This window comes from Rhinoderma darwinii, chromosome 3, assembly GCF_050947455.1.
Source record: "Rhinoderma darwinii isolate aRhiDar2 chromosome 3, aRhiDar2.hap1, whole genome shotgun sequence".
Taxonomy (NCBI): Eukaryota; Metazoa; Chordata; class Amphibia; order Anura; family Rhinodermatidae; genus Rhinoderma; species Rhinoderma darwinii.
Genome location: NC_134689.1, coordinates 270,838,500 through 270,857,538, shown reverse-complemented (window position 1 = coordinate 270,857,538; position 19,039 = coordinate 270,838,500). Strand labels below are relative to the sequence as shown.

At 39.5% G+C, this 19,039-nt stretch overlaps 1 protein-coding gene across 2 annotated transcripts in view; it reads right to left on the bottom strand.

Moving 5' to 3' along the window:
• Positions 1-19,039, bottom strand: part of THSD4 (thrombospondin type 1 domain containing 4) — a 684,213-nt gene that overhangs the window by 547,866 nt on the left and 117,308 nt on the right. The window lies entirely within an intron of this gene.

The following is a 19,039-nucleotide window of genomic DNA, read 5'->3' as shown; positions in this document are numbered from 1 at the left end:
GAAAGTTAAAAAAAATTGTAGCCCATAGCTGGCATAGACTTATGCTATCATTTATGCCCACTTCTGGTGTAAATTACAGTAAATGTGTCGGGACACAAGTGGCCCGCCCTTCTGCTAAGCCACACCCACTTTAATAAATAACCTGGAAGAGGCGGTGAAAATAGCAAAAAGTCACCAATTTTTGCGCAAATATGGCATGCTCTATAATCTTAGACTTTTTAATGCCATAGTACTGGCTTAACTCCCCCATTATGTTCAGGCTTCATCAGGGTCGACTAGACCACCTGAGTACCAGAGGAACCTTAGGTGGCCCCAGCTTCTGACACGATAATGTTCATTACAAGACTTAGACTTCATTAGCTTCTGATATGGATCACATCACTTGCTGTTAGGGACAAATCTTATGGGTTGATTCACAAATAATCTGTTAGAATTTATTAATGAAATGACCAGTTTGCACAAAGGTTTACAACATAATTTAGTATGTGATTAAAAGTGGAAATGGTGGACTTCATTATAAATGTAATAGTCATCCAAATTTTTTTTTTATTATTATTTTTGGCTGTCATTTGAAAGGAGTTAAATTAATCTAACCTTGATCTAGTTGACTGGCAGTTCTATTCATAAAATTAACTCATGCAATTACTTTTAATTGGTTTTATTTATTTATTTAAGAGGTTTTCCAAGCTTATAAAAAATACAGAAAAGTATCTGTGTGTGTCTGAAGGCTTACCAGGTGATGCCACTATTGCAAAGTACATAGTTCTCATGTTTATTATTTTTCCCATCTCTGTTTAGTACATTTATTTTGATGCTGCCAGGGCTTTCTGTAGGAGGCATTACCATATAAAAAAAAAACTACAGTTCCCATGATTCCTCTCTCCTATCCCAGACATTGTCTGTTATTACAGCTGACTGTGAGCTGTCTGCTACTGAGAAACTGCACTGCTGTTATACTGGTAGGCTCTGCATGATCTGCTGTCCAGCATGTGAAAATGATTTCTCAAGAGACAGGGAATGGGGGGATATCATACAAGCAGGAGATAAACACCAGGAGCATGGTCATGTGACTGCATGCGAGATTGGCTTACAGAGACATTTCAGCTAAAGACCGTACATTAGTAAGTGATTAGTAAGTGATTACTGCAGTTAAACCATTTGCACAACATTTTTAAAGATTGGAAAACCCCTTCAAGCTAAAACGGGATGTATGGGATGAACGTTAAACTTAAATCAGATTTCAGGTTTTCTATTTTCATATCCTTATGTATGAGAACCGTGGGAAGACACAGATGGACTGTATTTTAATATATTTGGCAGATCTAGTAGTCAGTTGAAGAAAATATCCAAGGTTGTGAAACCTACTGTGAGGACCATAGGTTTGGAAATCCATCGTAATACAACCTCATTACAAACTTTGTGATTCTTTAACTTAGACAATCATGCAGCTGGCTCTGTTTGGGCCTGTTCACATCAGCGTTGCCTTTACATTGAGGGGTTCCGTCAGAGGTTTCCATTGGGTTAACCCCTCAACGGAAAGCTAAACGTAAACCTTAGCTTCCGTTTGCAGCACCATTGATCTCAATGGTCACGGAAACGTTGCTAAAGGTTTCCATTTATCACCTTTGTGACAGGTTGCCGTTGTTTTGACTGAATCAATAGTGCAGTTGACTGGCAATCCTACCACTACCACCTCATGGGGTGGAGTCTTCAAGCAATAAAGCCAGAGTTGTAGCCCCTTTAAAGATTTTTATTCTTGTGTCTGATCCCACTGCATAAGAATAACAAAATTCCTAGTCGGGATGTGAATTGGATTCCTGGCAAGTTAGTTTTCCCATATTTATGCTGTTCCATAGGTTACACATTACGTTCATAGCCTCCATTTAACATATACGCCGGAAAACCTCCCGACGTACAGCATACGTCGGGAGGTTTACCACTGTAGCCTGTGGTTGACAGATGACATTTTTAGGCATCTATCACAGCCTCCATGTAACAGATACGTTGGGAAGCTCCAGTGACGGAACTGTCCATATATGGACAGTAACATCACTGGGGCAACCCAGGGAATTTCCGTTAACATAGCTTCTCCAAGCGAAGATCAAAAGCAGCCGGGAACTCCAGCTGCTTTGAAGGAAGGGATAGTTGGGCCATCCAGACTTCCACTGGTGCAGGGAGGCCAGAGTGTGGGCAGCGATGAGTTCAAAATGGCCAAGGAGTTGAGTGTTCCATTCCTCTGAGGTCTCATCATGCAGCATGAGGCAGCAGTATGACAACAACTTCCTCTAGCATTTCCCCCTCCACCCGACACTGGGATTAACATAGGGATATCTGCAGCCCTGTAACAAGAAGCTTCAGATGAGAACTGTACATACATGGACAGTTGGGTCACTGGAGCTTCCCGAAATATCGGATAAGCTGAGGCCAGTGACGGATGCCATACAGAGTCATCCATTATCCATAGGCTACCATGTTTACTGGATGCTTCTGTATAGAATGGAGTAGTCAACTACGCTATTCTATCCAGCAAAAAATTGTATCACCAATGTATACCACCTGACAAAGGCCAAAATAACACTCTTTTGGCATCTGTCGGAATAATAGAGCCCTATGGACATGTTTAAAATGTACGCTGGGAGCTTGCCTAATGTACCCATTAAACCTAGGGCTAAAATATAGTGTGAACAGAGCCTTACAGCTCCGTGCATGAACTGTATATATAGTCAAGAACGGGATCAAATCCTGTTTTGTGAAATCAGGAAAGTCTCTCTCAAAAAGACTTTGTGACATTTCAACGACACTGGAACGACACTGGAACAACACTGTATAATGGCTGGTGGGCTCACACAATTTGTGCACTAAGCAGTAGAGTGAAACTTGAAACTCCTTAGGCCTCATGCCCACTTCAGTTGTTTTCATCGGGGTGCTATCCATTTTTTTAACTGATAGCACCCTGACATTCATTTCAATGGGGCCATGCACACTTCCGTTGTTTTAAGTAGTGCAGGTCCTACTCCTGCCCGTTTTTGGCAGAACAGTCTCAGCCTTTGCATTGATTTGGTCCATGGAACAATGGGCTGCAGACGGAAGCCATCCGTGCGCGGTCTGATTCACGGGCCGTTCGACGGCACACGGAAGTGTGCATGAGGCCTATGTCCTACCGAAAAGTCTGTAACAGGATCCCCCACCTACCATGCCCTATTTATAATACAGGTGTCTTTATGCAGCAGGGGAGCCTTTGGGCCCTTAAGGCATGATGGCCTGTAGTCGACTGCTTCCTCTGCACCCACCATAGCTAAGAACCACAAACTAAAAACCTCAATTTAAAGTATAGTAAAAATGTAATGAAATGATTCAAATATTACAGTTTTGCATATAGCTTAACAAATCCAGAGTGCTGCACCTTATTTGTGTTTGTTTGTTTGTTTGCTTATACATTACAGTCACAACAGATTAGTACATTCCCATTTATTTCACTTTGTTAGGAAAATCTGACTAACTTTAATTTAGAATATATTACATTTCTGAACTGCGGGGCTGCCAGCAGCGCCCCCCTGGTGATGTCCGCGGATTGCCAGAGGTTTTAGCAGTTGGATCCACATGACAGCGGATTTCTGCGGCAGCTTCCATTAGAAATGGAATTGCCCCAACTGGCCACTAAAAACAAGATGTATGAAAAGAGAGTATCTGGCACACCAATTTGAAAAAAGGTAATTTTTATTTGTTTTTTAATGCCAGTCGCAGAGTGCAACGTTTCGGTCAATACGACCTTCTTCAGGCAAGAGAATGGTTATAGAACAATAGTCAAAAATAGGTATGTATATTGTACATCACAAAACATAAAGGGAGGTGGGAAAAGGAAAACAACAAGGGTATTTACACAATTACATGTTACGCTGAACAAGTCTGTATTCAAGTTTAATTATCTCCAAATGGCAGAAAAAAATTATTTTAGTAAAAGAGCATACAATCAGGAGCAGGCAGGAACATGCAAGTGTAGGTACAAATATAACATTATACTGTGGAAAAAAATTGTACAATCAATCCAATTGTGCATAGGTATCTATAGATATAAATTAAGGAAGCAATGCACATGAGTGTATCTGGTGCTATCTGAATCTACACACAAATTAAAACCAAGATGTAGGCACTGTGGTTGTCTTGGTCATTGTACTTATCCAATGCACAATAAAGGACAAATAACAGTAAATTCATTAAACCCTTAATACCACATTCCAATGTAGGACGCTGCGAGCCAGTAATTAATCCCCAGCACAATACATTTATGGCGATATGAATGCAGGTGCACACTAGTTGACTGTCTTAATGGAATGTCCTGGATCTAGAAAAGGAACCCCAGGGCTGGACTGCATCAATCCCTGTTAGGCTATGTTCACAACACGTTTTTTGACCTAAGATGTAACTTAAACTTTATGTCCGTTGTATACATTAAATGTAGGCTGTGACGGATGCCTAACAGTGGCATTCAGGACTATATACTATAATAATATATGTTAAACATATATGTAATTAACTTTCATGAGACTATTCATCCTTTTCATGATGTATGTGTTAAACGGATACCGTTATAGTCTATGGTGACGGATGCCACGGTTAGGCATTCTTCATTTAGACTAGTATGGTATCCATTTAACGAATATGTCATAAAAAGTTATTAAAAAGCCCATGACTTATACGTTAAACATATACTTATGACATACGCCATACAGTGGCAAACTTCACCCATAAACGCGCAGGTATGCTTATTTTTTTATTTTTTTTGGAAGTATGGAATAGCATAGTAGACTATGCTATTCCATACAACGGGATCCCGCAAATAACATACTGTGCGGCATATGTTTTTATAACATGGGAGCCTCTGAGTGATGTATACCACTGTATAGCATAATTCACAGGCATACGGTACGTTTAACTTTTGGCTTCTCTCGGGTTAATGGAGAATTATGGACACGTTTAATATTTACGTCGGGAGATTACCAGACATACATGCTAAACGTATGACCAAAACGTGATGAGAACAGAGCCTTTCGACATACCTGAGGTATTCCCCAACAGTCCCATTGTGGGACAATAAAAAATTCTGTCCTGTCTGCCTAAAAGGCTTCCAGCCACAAATAGAAGATGGCGGACGGCTCAAAAGCTGAGCCTGCGCCATCAGCCGAGGGTGTCAGCTGCATAGTACAGCTGACACCCTGCTGTAATCGCAGGGAACAGAACTAGCTCCAATCCCTGCCATTAACCCCTTAAATGCCGCGATCAAAAGTGATTGCGGCATCTTAGTGGTTCCTAGCTGACCGGCATCGATGCGATGTGATCGCCGGGGTGCCGATCATTGCGATGAAAACCGGCGGCCAACAGTGGCTTCCTGGTCTGCCACGTACAGAAGCCCAGTAGGCCAGTCTGGAGGCGGAGACTAATAGGCTTGCTGTCAGTAAATAACGGACAGGTCGAATGCATTTCCCTACGTGGGTAGTGCAATGTATCAGAATAAATATCAGAGGTGCAGGTTTTCAAAGTTCCCTAGTGGGACACAAAAACAAAAAAGTAAAAAAAAAAAGTAAATAAAAATGTTGTATAAAAGTGTACAAATAAAAGTTCTAAGTTACAAAAATAACAACTGCCTTTTTGCCGATTATAAGTAATTTATTATAGTAAAAAAATTAACACGTTAAAAAAAGTACACATATTTCGTATCACCGAGTTCGTAATAACCCAAACTATAATATTATTTTTCCCGCACGGAGAACACCGCAAAACACAAACAAATGCCAGAATCGCTAATTTTTGGGCACCACCCCTCCCAAAATATGGAAAAAACAGGGATCAAAAAGTCGCATGCACCTGAAAATAGTACCAATAAAAACTTCAACCCATCTCACAAAAAAAAACTAACTGTTACACAGCCTTTTTGACGCAAAAATAAAAAAAAAGTTATGGCTCTCAGAATACGGTGACAGAAAAATTATATTATTTTTTAAAACAAGTAATTTTATTGTGCAAACGCTGCAAAACATAAAAGAACTATATACATATGTTCAGATAGCACTAGTTTTCTTAGGCGCTCGAGATAGGGTCCCAAACCCGTTGAGATATACAAGGAAAGCATTCGGCACACTCTTGGAAAGAGAAAAGATAATTTTATTTTGATTTTCTGTAATGCCAGTAGCTTACGTGCAACGTTTCGTTCGCGAGACCTTCGTCAGGCATTAGGCGCCTAATTCAGCAGCAAGCCGCTATTATACCTCCAGCCCCAGCTAAACTCCTAAACAGTCCCCAGTACGGCTCAGTGCCTTACGAAGGTCTCGCAGCCAAAATGTTGCACGTAAGCTACTGCCATTACAGAAAACCAAAATAAAATAATCTTTTCACTTTCCGAGAGTGTGCCGAATACTTTTCTTGTATATATACATATGGTATCGCCATAATCGTATCAACCCGCAGAATAAAGTAAAAATGGCATTTATAGCGCACGGTTAACACATAAAAAAACAAAAAACGGAATAAAAAAACATTGGCAGAATTGCTGGTATTTGGTCACATTGCTTGCTAAAAAATTGAATAAAAAGTGCTGAAAAAAATAAATTGCATGTAGCCCAAAAAACTGTACCAATGAAAACTATAGATTTGTCCCGCAACAAATAAGCCCTCACACAGTTCTGTTGGTGTAATAATAAAATAAAAAAATTTTGATTCTCAGAATATGGCGATGCAAAATGTGCAGTGTTCCAAAAGCGGATTGGGCACAATTTATCAGTGACACTGGCCACATAGCTATGAATTATTATTTACCCCATTAATACGCCCTCTTATTCCCTGATGTACTCTGCACAGTTTACATATGGCACCACATTATAAACTGAAATACCAGCAAAACCCCAAATAGAACTACTACCAAGCAAAATCTGTGCGCCAAAAGGCGCTCCCTCCCTTCTGAGCCCTACACAGTTTACATCCACATATACAGCAGCGCCATACACGGGAGAACCCGCTAAAGATTTTATCAGGTATTTGTCTTTAGTGGCACAAACTGGGCACAACATATTGTGCACTAAAATGGCATACTGGTGGAAAATTGCAATTTTCACTATGCACCATTCGCTGTGCATTAATTTTTAATGTAAAAACACCTGTGGGGTCAAAATGCTCACTACACCCCTTAAAATGCCCAAGGGGTGTAGTTTCCAAAATATGGGTCACTACTTGGGGGTTTGTTTTACTATTTGACCTCAGAGCCCTGCAATTGTGAACAATGCTGTGAAAATCACTAAAATAGGCCTTAAAGAGGCTCTGTCACCACATTATAAGTGCCCTATCTCCTACATAAGGAGATCGGTGCTATAATGTAGGTGACAGCAGTGCTTTTTATTTAAAAAAAAAACCGATCTATTTTGACCACTTTATTAGCGTTTTTAGATTTATGCTAATGAGTTGCTTAATGTTCAAGTGGGCGTATTTTCACTTTAGACCAAGTGGGCGTTGTACAGGGGAGTGTATGACGCTGACCAATCAGCATCATGCACTCCTCTCCATTCATTTACACAGCGCATAGGGATCCTGTTAGATACTTATGTGCGGTCTTATACTTACACATGAACAATACTGAAGTGCTTAGACAGTGAATAGACATTCCACAGAATGTCTATTCACAGTCTCTGCACTTCATTACTGTTTCTATGGTAGTTACAGCCGAGGAAGCGTGATCTCGTTGTAACCTGTCATTTACCGCGTAATCTCGCGAGATTACGCGTCCTCTGCTTTAACTACCACAGACAGAGTAACAAAGTGCACAGATTGTGAATAGACATTCCGTGGTAAACACTTCAGTATTGTTAATGTGAAAGTATAAGGCCCCATCCACACGACAGCAAAAAACCTCCGTTTTTGCGGACCGCAATTGCGGTCCGCAAAAGCGGAGCCATTCACTTTCATTGAACACTGACACCTTTCTGTAACACTACGGAAGGGTGTCAGTGCCGTGAAAATGTTCCGGGAATTATGGAACATGTCCGTTCTTTCGCATTTTGCGGGCCGTGCTCCCATACTTTGTATGGGAGCACGGCCCGAAAATGCGGCTGTCAGTCAGTGGCCGGCCGTGCCCGCAATCGCGGGCCGTGATTGCGGGCACGGTCGTGTGCATGGGGCCTAAGACAGCACATAAGGATCTAACAGGATCCCTATGCGCTGTGTAAATGAATGGAGAGGAGTGCATGATGCTGATTGGTGAGCGTCATACACTCCCCTGAACAACGCCCACTTGGTCTAAAGTGAAAATACAAATATTCTGCCTGTATAAACGTTTAAAATAAATATTTGACAAAATTTATTAAAATTAGTAGGGCACAGAGTGCCAAAAGATCCAGGTACAGGCGTTGGCAACCAGATCAAGGACGCACAATGAAGTGTGTGTGATATAGACAGTCAGCGTGCACTCATTCACAAGTGCCTGAAATGTCAGATGTTATTTGTCACAAAGCCTAACTCCATGTGCTGGCAAATATTAGTTTAGTCTGATTGCCACAGATTCACAGGCACACTTACCAACGCGTTTCTGCCCCACATAGGGGAGCGTCCTCAGGGGTACGAGTTGCCTGATTATTCTCGTATTATTCAAAAAGTGTCGGTCAGCTGATACTCAGCTGTTCATTTAGTGTAACGGCGCATACGAGACACTGAAAATACGCCCACTTGGGCATTAAGCAACTCATTAGCATAAATCTAAAAACGCTAAGTGGTGAAAATAGATAGTTTTTTTAAAAATAAAAAGCATTACGGTCACCTACATTATAGCGCCGATCTCTTTATCTAGGAGATAGGGCACTTATAATGTGGTGACAGAGCCTCTTTAAGGAGGCTCTGTCACCACATTATAAGTGCCCTATCTTGTACATAATGTGATCGGTGCTGTAATGTAGATTACAAAAGTGTTTTTTATTTAGAAAAACTATCATTTTTGAGGGAGTTATTACCTATATTAGCTTTATGCTAATGACTTTCATAATGGAGAACTGGGCGTGTTTTACATTTTGACCAAGTGGGCGTTGTGGAGAGAAGTGTATGACGCTGACCAATCAGCGTTATACACTTCTCCCCATTCATGTACACAGCACATAGTAATCTTACTAGATCACTATGTGCAGCCACATACACACACACACTAACGTTACTGAAGTGTCCTGACAATGAATAGGCATCACCTCCAGCCAGGACGGGATGTCTATTCAGAATCTTGACACTTCGGTAACGTTTGTGTGAGATTTGCAGCAAGGCAAGCGTAATGTGGTGACAGAGCCTCTTTAAATGCTCATGTTGCTCTTCACTTCTGAGCCTTGTCATATGTCGAGGCAAATGATAAATGCCTTGAGGGCATTTAGTGTCAAAAATGGGGTCACTTCTTGGGGACTTCTACTGTACTCTGGTACCTCAGGGGTTTTGCAAATGCGACATGGCGCCCAAAAACCAATCGAGCAAAACCTATATGCCAAATTGCGCTCCTGCTCTTATGAGCCCTGCTGCGTGTGCAAACCGCAGCTTATGACCACATGTGGGGTATTTCCATACTCGGGAGAAGTTGATTTACAAATATTGCAGTTCGTTTTCTCCTTTATCCTTTGTGAAAATGAAGAAATGCTACAATTTAGTGGAACAAAATGTAGATTTTAGTTTTCTCTACCTAATTCCAATAAATTCTGAAAAAGATCTGTGGGGTCCAAATGCTCACTATATCCATAGATTAATTCCTTGAGGGGTGCAGTTTTCTAAATGGGGTCATTTTTGGGAGTTTTCTACTGTTTTTGCCCATCAGGGGCTTTGCAAATGCAACATGGAATCCGAAAACCAATCCAGCAAAATTTGAGCTCAAAAAGTGCTCCTTCTCTTCTAGGCCCTGCCATGTCTTCAAACAGCAGATTATGACCACACATATTGGTATTGCCCTGCTCAGAAGAGTTTGCTTTACAAATGTTGGGGTTCTTTTTCTCCTTTATCTATTGTGAAAACTGAAAAATCTGAGTTAAAACTACATTTTATTAGAAAAAAATATTGATTTTCATTTTCACGGCCTAACTCCACTAAACTCAGCAAACAACTTGTGTGGTTCAAATGCTCATTATACCCCTTGATAAATTCCTTGAGGAGTGTAGTTTGCCAATTGATGTCTTTTTAGGGGCGTTTGCATTGTTTTGGCACCACAAGACTTCTTCAAAATTGACATGGTGCCTAAAATATATTCTAATAAAAAGGAGGCTGTTGCTTCAGTCCATAAGCACACTAGGGCCACACGTGGGATATTTCTAAAAACAGAATATGGGCAATAAATATTGAGTTGCGTTTCTCTGGAAAAACCTTCGGTGTTACAGATAAAAATGGATTTTCCGCAAAAAATTAAAAATTTGTACATTTCACCAGCATTTTTCTTTAATTCCTGTGAAATATCCAAAGGGTTAAGAAACTTTCTAAATGCTGTTTTGTACTTTTAGGGGTTCAGTTTTCATAATAGGTTGATTTATAGGGGGATTCTAATATATAGGGCCCTGAAAACCACTTGAGAACTGAACTGGTCCCTAAAAAAAGGCTTTTGAAATGTTCTTGAAAATGTGAGAAATTGCTGTTAAAGTTCTAAGCCTTGTAACGTCCTAGAAAAACAAAAGGCTGTTCAAAAAACGATGCCAACATAAAGTAGACATATGGTAAATGTTAGCAACAATTTTGTGTGGTCTTACTGTCTTACAAGCAGATACATTTAAACTTATAAAAATGCTAATTTTTGCAAATTTTCTCTAAATTTTGGTGTTTTTCACAAATAAATACTGAATGTATTGACCAAATCTTACCACTAACAAAGTACACTGTGTTACGAGAAAATTTCAGAATTGCTTGACAAAATAAAAGCATTTCAAAGTTCTGACCATTGAAAATGACACGTCAGATTTGAAAAAATCTGCCTGGTCTATAAGGCCAAAACAGGCTTCGTCATTGAAGGGGTATTCCCATCTTGACAAACAAACAAAAAAATGAATAGTTATTCACTTTTGCACTTTTTCATTTCTTGAAATATTTCTCTAGATAACGATCCTCCATCTGACGGCCTGCTCCTCTTTGCATATTGCTCTTTGCCTAGGGATCCGGCCACCGCTGAGCTTCGTTAGCAGTGGCCGTGCTTGCGCACTGATCTGCTCTCCTTCCCTTGGAGTGGATGGCCGTGGTATCGCGTACACGCCTAATGGCGCATGCGCGTTAAGGTCCGACCACCGCTCACCAGCTATATGCAGATTAGCGGTCGGCCCACGGGGCATGCGCTCTAGCCCTGGAGCTGGTTATCATAATACAGGATGCTTGGGAGGATGTGTGCATGAGTGCTTATAATGCTGTGTCAATAGGTCACTAACACTGGGGTGGAACAAATAAACATTGCGGGGAAGACTAGGATGGATCGTCTCAACCACGCTTACCATGCATGGTTGAGACGATCGTTTAGCCAGCTTTACTGCCAATGATGCAAGTACTACAGTATCTAGCAGCGTCGGGAGCACTCACAGAGAGAGCAGATTGGTTTGATTGACCAAGTGTGTCACGCCCACATTTAGAAAAGAGAAGAGGAAGTAGCTGCGTTGAAAAGCTTAGTAAAAAGACACATCTATAAAAGGAATTATTTAGATGATTAGACTTATATAATGTATGATCAATAATTGACCGTTTAACCCCTTAATGACGCAGCCTAGTTTTGGCCTTAAGGCTCAGAGCCAATTTTTCAAATCTAACGCGTCAATTTATGTGGTAATAACTTAAGAACGCTTTTACCTATCCAATCGATTCTGAGATCGTTTTCTCGTGACACATCGGGCTTTATGTTCGAGGTAAAATTTGGTCGATACATTCAGTGTTTATTTGTGAAGAACAGCAAAATGTCCATAACATTTTGAAAAATTTGCATTTTCCTGAATTTTAATGTATCTGTTTGTAAGGCAGATGGTTATACCACACAAAATAGTTACCAATTAACACTTCCCATTATGTCTACTTTAGATTGGCATCATTTTTTGAACATTCTTTTATTTTTCTGGGACGTTACAAGGCTTAGAACATAAACAGCAAATTCTCATATTTTCAAGAAAATTTAAAAAGCCTTTTTTTTAAGGTACCAGTTCAGTTCTGAAGTGGCTTTGAGGGGCCTATGTATTAGAAACGCCCATAAAACACCACATTTTAAAAACTAGACCCCTCAAAGTATTCAAAACAGCATTTAGAAAGTTTCTTAACCCTTTAGGCGTTTTTACAGGAATTAAAGCAAAGCGGAGGTGAAATGTGCAAATTAGATTTTTCTTGCAAAAAGGTATTACCAGAGCAACACTACTAAATATATCCAACATCTGGCTCTAGTGTGCTCGTGGACTAAAACACAGGCCTCAGAAGCAAAGAAGCACCTAATGCATTTTGGGGCCTCTTTTTTATTAGAATTTTAGGTACCAAGCTAGGTTTGAAGAGGTGTTGTGGTGCCAAAACAGTAGAAATCCTGCAAAGTGACCACATTTTGGAAACGACACCACTCAAGGAATTAATTTATGATTATTGTGACAATTTTCACTACACAGTTTTTTCACAGCACATATTTGAATTGGGCTGTGAAATAAAAAAAAGTGTAATTTTTTCCAAAATTTCATATTTTCACAAGGAACAAAATACTCCATTTTGTTGCCCAATTTCTCCTGAGTGCGGCAATACCCCATTTATGGTGATAAACTGCCGTTTGGACCCATGGGAGGGCTCGGAAGGGAAGGAGAACCATTTGGCCTACTGTAGCTTTTCTGGTGCCAAGTCATGTATGCAGAAGCCCCTGAAGTACCAGTACAGTTGAAACCCCCGAGAAGTGACCCCATTTGAAAATCTACACCCCTTAAGGCATTTATCTAGAGGTGTAGTGAGTATTTTGATCCCACAGTCATTGCGTAACAGGTAATGCGTAGCAGATGGTGCAGAGAGAGATTTACAATTTTCTATACATATATGCCATTTCTGTGTCTGATAAATTGTGCCCAGCATGTGCCACCGGAGACATACAACCCATAAATTGTAATGTGGTTGCCCCTGGGTATGGCAAAACCCTACATGTGGCTGTTATCTGCTGCCTGAGAACAGGGCTCATAAGGATGAGATGAGGTGGATAGGCTGTGCGGAGTGCATCAGGGTAAATTAAAAATCAAGGCATGTATGGTAAATTTCAAACTTTCTTTCATACTGAGCCCTGGTTTTTTGAGACACGTGTCACATTGGTATATTATGTCCTCCCTTATCCCTCTCTTATAGCAGATTCTCCAGTTTGGAGAACTTCTCCTGGAAAGTGTTATCCTGGTACTAAACATGTGGCCTCGCTTCCATAAGTACTGGGTGCCCCCTCTTCCTTGTTCGTAAAAATTAGGTTCTTGATAACCACCTCTTGAAATTCCAGGAAAGTTCCCCTCTGACCTGCACATCAATGTAGCACGTACGCATTGTAGAATGCCAGCTTCTTATACCACACCCTCGATTTCTGCATGGCGCCGTAGGACTTCAGGACTTGATCTGACAAGTCCACCCCTCCCATGTACCTATTGTAGTCCAGGATACAGTCTGGTTTGGGGGTCTCTACTAGTACCTCGTATAGGTACATGGGTACTGGTGTGGGCATGTATTGTTGTCAATACAAGGACATCTCTCTTGTTATTGTACTTGACACACCATATGTTGCTGCTAGAATGTGCCCTGCTCTCACCTATTCTGAGTGTTTGCCCAAGCAGTGTCTTAGGAGGCCTCTCAGATTTCTTCTAGCAGTGCCGCATGCCGCAGTACTTCTGGAAGTGAGGCACTTGAAGAGTGGGACGCTGGTATAAAAATTATCCAGGTAAAGGTGGTAACACTGGTCCAGCAGCGGGTGCACCAAATCCCACACAATTTATTTTTTTCTCTCTCTCTCTCTTTACATATACACATACTTGGACTGAATTGTACGATTTGAATTGACTTTCTATATTTGTCACTAATTTTTAATATTTGAATGACGCTATTGTACAATGTTTTTCATGTTTTTGTATTAATCATGTTTGATTATCCTAAAAGAAATATTATTTTTGCATAATATATATACATATATATATATATATATATATATATATATACACACACACATACGCACACATACGCACACATACATACACATATATGTACACACATATTATATGTATATATACATATATACACACTACCGTTCAAAAGTTTGGGGTCACCCAGACAATTTTGTGTTTTCCATGAATACTCACACTTATATTTATCAAATGAGTTGCAAAATGACTAGAAAATATAGTCAAGACATTGACAAGGTTAGAAATAATGATTTTTATTTCAAATAATAATTTTCTCCTTCAAACTTTGCTTTCGTCAAAGAATGCTCCATTTGCAGCAATTACAGCATTGCAGACCTTTGGCATTCTAGCTGTTAATTTTCTGAGGTAATCGGGAGAAATTGCACCCCATGCTTCCAGAAGGCCCTCCCACAAGTTGGATTGGCTTGATGGGCACTTCTTGCTCCCACAACAGCTCTATGGGGTTGACACAAGCCACGCCACTCCATTACAGATAGAATACCAGCTGCCTGCTTCTTCCCTAAAAAGTTCTTGCATAATTTGGAGGTTTGCTTTGGGTCATTGTCCTGTTGTAGGATGAAATTGGCTCCAATCAAGCGCTGTCCACAGGGTATGGCATGGCATTGCAAAATGGAGTGATAGCCTTCCTTATTCAAAATCCCTTTTACCTTGTACAAATCTCGCACTTTACCAGCACCAAAGCAACCCCAGACCATCACATTACCTCCACCATGCTTGACAGATGCCGTCAGGCATTCTTCCAGCATCTTTTCAGTTGTTCTGCGTCTCACAAATGTTCTTCTGTGTGATCCAAACTTCGATTCGTCTGTCCATAACACTTTTTTCCAATCTTCCTCTGTCCAATGTCTGTGTGCTTTTGTCCATATTAATCTTTTCCTTTTATTAGCCAGTCTCAGATATGGCTTTTTCTTTGCCACTCTGCCCTGTAGGCGAGCATCCCAGAGTCGCCTCTTCACTGTAGACGTTGACACTGGCGTTTTGTGGGTACTATTTAATGAAGCTGCCAGTTGAGGACCTGTGAGGCATCTATTTCTCAAACTAGGGACTCTAATGTACTTGTCTTGTTGCTCAGTTGTGCAGCGGGGCCTCCCCCTTCTCTTTCTATTCTGGTTAGAGCCTGTGTGTGCTGTCCTCTGAAGGGAGTAGTACACACCGTTGTAGGAAATCTTCAGTTTCTTGGCAATTTCTCGCATGGAATAGCCTTCATTTCTAAGAACAAGAATAGACTGTCGAGTTTCACATGAAAGCTCTCTTTTTCTAGCCATTTTGAGAGTTTAATCGAACCCACAAATGTAATGCTCCAGATTCTCAACTAGCTCAAAGGTCAGTTTTAAAGCTCCTCTAAACAGCAAAACTGTTTACAGCGGTGCTAACATAATTGCACAAGGGGTTTCAAGTGTTTTCTAATCATCCATTAGCCTTCTAACACAGTTAGCAAACACAATGTACCATTAGAACACTGGAGTGATGGTTGCTGGAAATGGGCCTCTATACACCTATGTAGATATTACATTAAAAACCAGACGTTTGCAGCTAGAATAGTCATTTAGCACATTAACAATATATAGTGTATTTCTGATTAATTTAATGTTATCTTCATTGAACAAAATTGTGCTTTTCTTTCAAAAATAAGGACATTTCTAAGTGACCCTAAACTTTTGAACGGTAGTGTATAATATATATATATATATATATATATATATATATATATATATAAATATATACACACACTGTGAACAGACACACTCATTGCTTGATAATGCCTTAAATGAGAAGTTGAAACTTTGCATGTACGTTGGGTGAATAAACCGTTTTTATACTGCTGGAGTGCTGCCTTCCTTTTTTTGGATTGTATATTGTCAGTTTGAGGGGATTTGGTCAAATTTCCTGAGGCTAGCACCCGCCGTTGATTGGATATTCGCTACAGTGCAGCTCCTTTATTCGATTTTGGTTCTGACTTATATTTGGGAGTATATTTGATATTTGGGAAAAAATAAATACAGCTTCACTTGGGAATAACCCTTTAAGGAGTTAAAACATAATTTAGGTTGTTTGGACAATGACTAAAATTACCTCAAGACCAAAATGACCAACGTCCTTAATGGGGAAAAAAAGGCAGACTTGCAATATTTAAAGATAAGCAGGTCTGATAGCAAAATAGTAGATCGTAGCAAAGCTCCAATATGTGCAATTTTCCTTCTAGTTCAATTAAAATCCAATTTACAGTATATTATACAAATAAATCAGATTCCATCCTTCAGCCTTCATTGAGGAATGCAGCAAGTGTGAGAAGTCCAAAACAAGAATGGTAATAGAAACAGTATGTTAAACTGCTGGCTTCAAGGACACAGAAATTCTACATGAATGTGAAATCCTGCCAGTTTTCTCAGATTGTAGCTTTTTTTAGGTCTGAAACAGACATGACCGAATAATACTTGTGTAAATATCCAGTAACTAATGGAACCGTTCTGAATGCCCAGCAGTTATTCTGTTTTGAGCTCACAATAAACCATAAGAGGTTCCAAAGTGGAACGTGAGTTTGAAGCCATGTGATGAATTTGTTGGACTACGATGAAAATGAAACACATTTCACTGGGGTGGATCTGTTTGGGCATCATGCCACCTCACTTTAAAGCCTTTATTATTCTTCATCTTCTTCACAATGTTGACTATATCCCAATTCCAACAGTTCTGAAGTCAGCCAATATGTGTTGGCTAAGCAATGTGTAATCTCAAGAGGACCCAACGATGAAACTTAAGCTGGCAATATACAAGAGATCCCAACCGACAAATGGATGCACAACTAAATCGATGGTCAAATTTTTCTTTTGCCCGATATTACTACAAGCATTTAGGAATATGCAAAGTCTGCAGGGAGGAGAAAAAAATCCCACTCCTTTAATGAAATTCAATAAGTCATTGATTAACCAATCATACCATTAACGTCAGGTTCTGACTGACTATTGGCCTAAAAAAGCGGCAAGATGGAGGACTACCAGTTATAGGTCGTTAATAAAAATTACATCACAAAATGGACTATAATTGTGATAATTCTGTCTATGGTTAGCTTAAAATTCTGACAATTATCAATTGGTCCACTGACATTGCACCCAAGGAACAAACAAAGTGCCTCATTTATAAAAGTGGAGAAGCTACCAATAGCAACCAATATCTCAAGTGCAGGTTATAAAAATTAAATAAGTGATCTCCTCCAGTTCTTGTATGCACTATTTGTCATAAACATTGGGGTAAATTTACTAAGCGAAATGTGACAGAACTTTATTGCATATTAGGCCAAAAAAAAGTGGAGTATATGGAATGCATCAAGATTATTATGAGATTTAGACACTTTTTTGTGAAAATTTGGAAAAGTGTCTAGAAAAAAGGGCATGGGTAAAAAGAGTTTTAAAAATGTGCCAAATTTTTTAAAGACGTATGACATTTTTTGGTCGTAGCGAAGGTAGCTTTCACATACAAGTAGAAAAGCTTGACAAATGAGCCGCGCTTGGTGCGATTCTTAAGCCCAGTCTATTTTTTCTATTACATTTTTACGTCTCTGAAAAAAGGGTGCAGGTGATTCATGAATGTTGCCCAAATGCCGTATTTTTCAATGTACGGAAACCAAAAAGCTTGCATAATAGACATTCGTATTCATTTTGTGTGTTCAGTTATGTTTCTGCTATTGATAAGAAAGTATACAACTCATTACTCAGATCCTAGAATGCGGGACTAAATGATATGCTGTATTCATGAAGATCAAATTAGGAAACTGTCAAAAACATTTACAAGCTTTCACTTGACAGATTGAGGTGTTCCAGTTTCATGCCCAAAATCCAATTCTTAAATTTCAATAGTGTAGCCAACACCAGCCAGACATTATATAACTTATAATTGTGTGCTAGGTATTAGGCTAATGCAAGACATGCTTGCTTCACCTTCCAAGCCTACAGTGAAATGCAGAATATTGCTATTTGCATCGTCCGTTTGTCCAAGATGTGCCAAAGTCAAGTAAACCGTTTCCAGTCCTCCAGAAAGCAGAACTTTCATTACAGTGTCACATAAAAGAATCTTTTAGCATTTTGATATTGTCTTTGATGGAAAATAATTGGTCATAATGTCATAATGACATAAGTGTTTTTTTATGGGGTGCCTTAACATTTATACAAGAAAAGTCATGAAGGCATGTTAGTCATTTGGTTTGCATGCAGTTTTTTATTGTAAAAAGTGTTTATCAATGTGATCTGGAACAAGGAGAACATGTCTACAGCAACACCTAAAAACACAATAACCAAACATTTCTGGAAAAGTTTTAATGAAGGATACTGAAAAATAGTATAATATTTATTTCCATTTAAGGGAATTGCATTTATATAAACTCTAAAATACAGGTTTAACCCCCAATTCCTCCCCGAGAGGTAATAATTATAGGGAAGAAGAGCGGCAAGGGAATTATATTTCTTGTGGCTAAACTACCCCAACAACACAATAGAAATACTGTAAACTGCACGGATGGCCATCGCACACTATTCTCCAAATTGGGAGCATATTGCGTTGTGCTCATCGGGACAAAGTATCACAAGAATTTTATTTACTCTCACTTTCTCTTCACACGTAGGAACGAGGCACAGTATATTGCTATTTTAAGAATAATGAGCTCTGTTTGTTTACCACATGAGATCGATAGTACAGTAATTTAAGGCAAAAAAATAAAATATAGTATTTTAGGATAGGTCTACCTAATAACAACAAATGGAGCACTCACATTGCACATGCACGTTTAGCAAAATGTTTTTGACTTCCTTTATTGCGACACCAAAACTGACAAATAGTTCTAGCCTAAAATTATAGAACGTCAATAATTATATGTTTATTGACTTTTAGGCTAT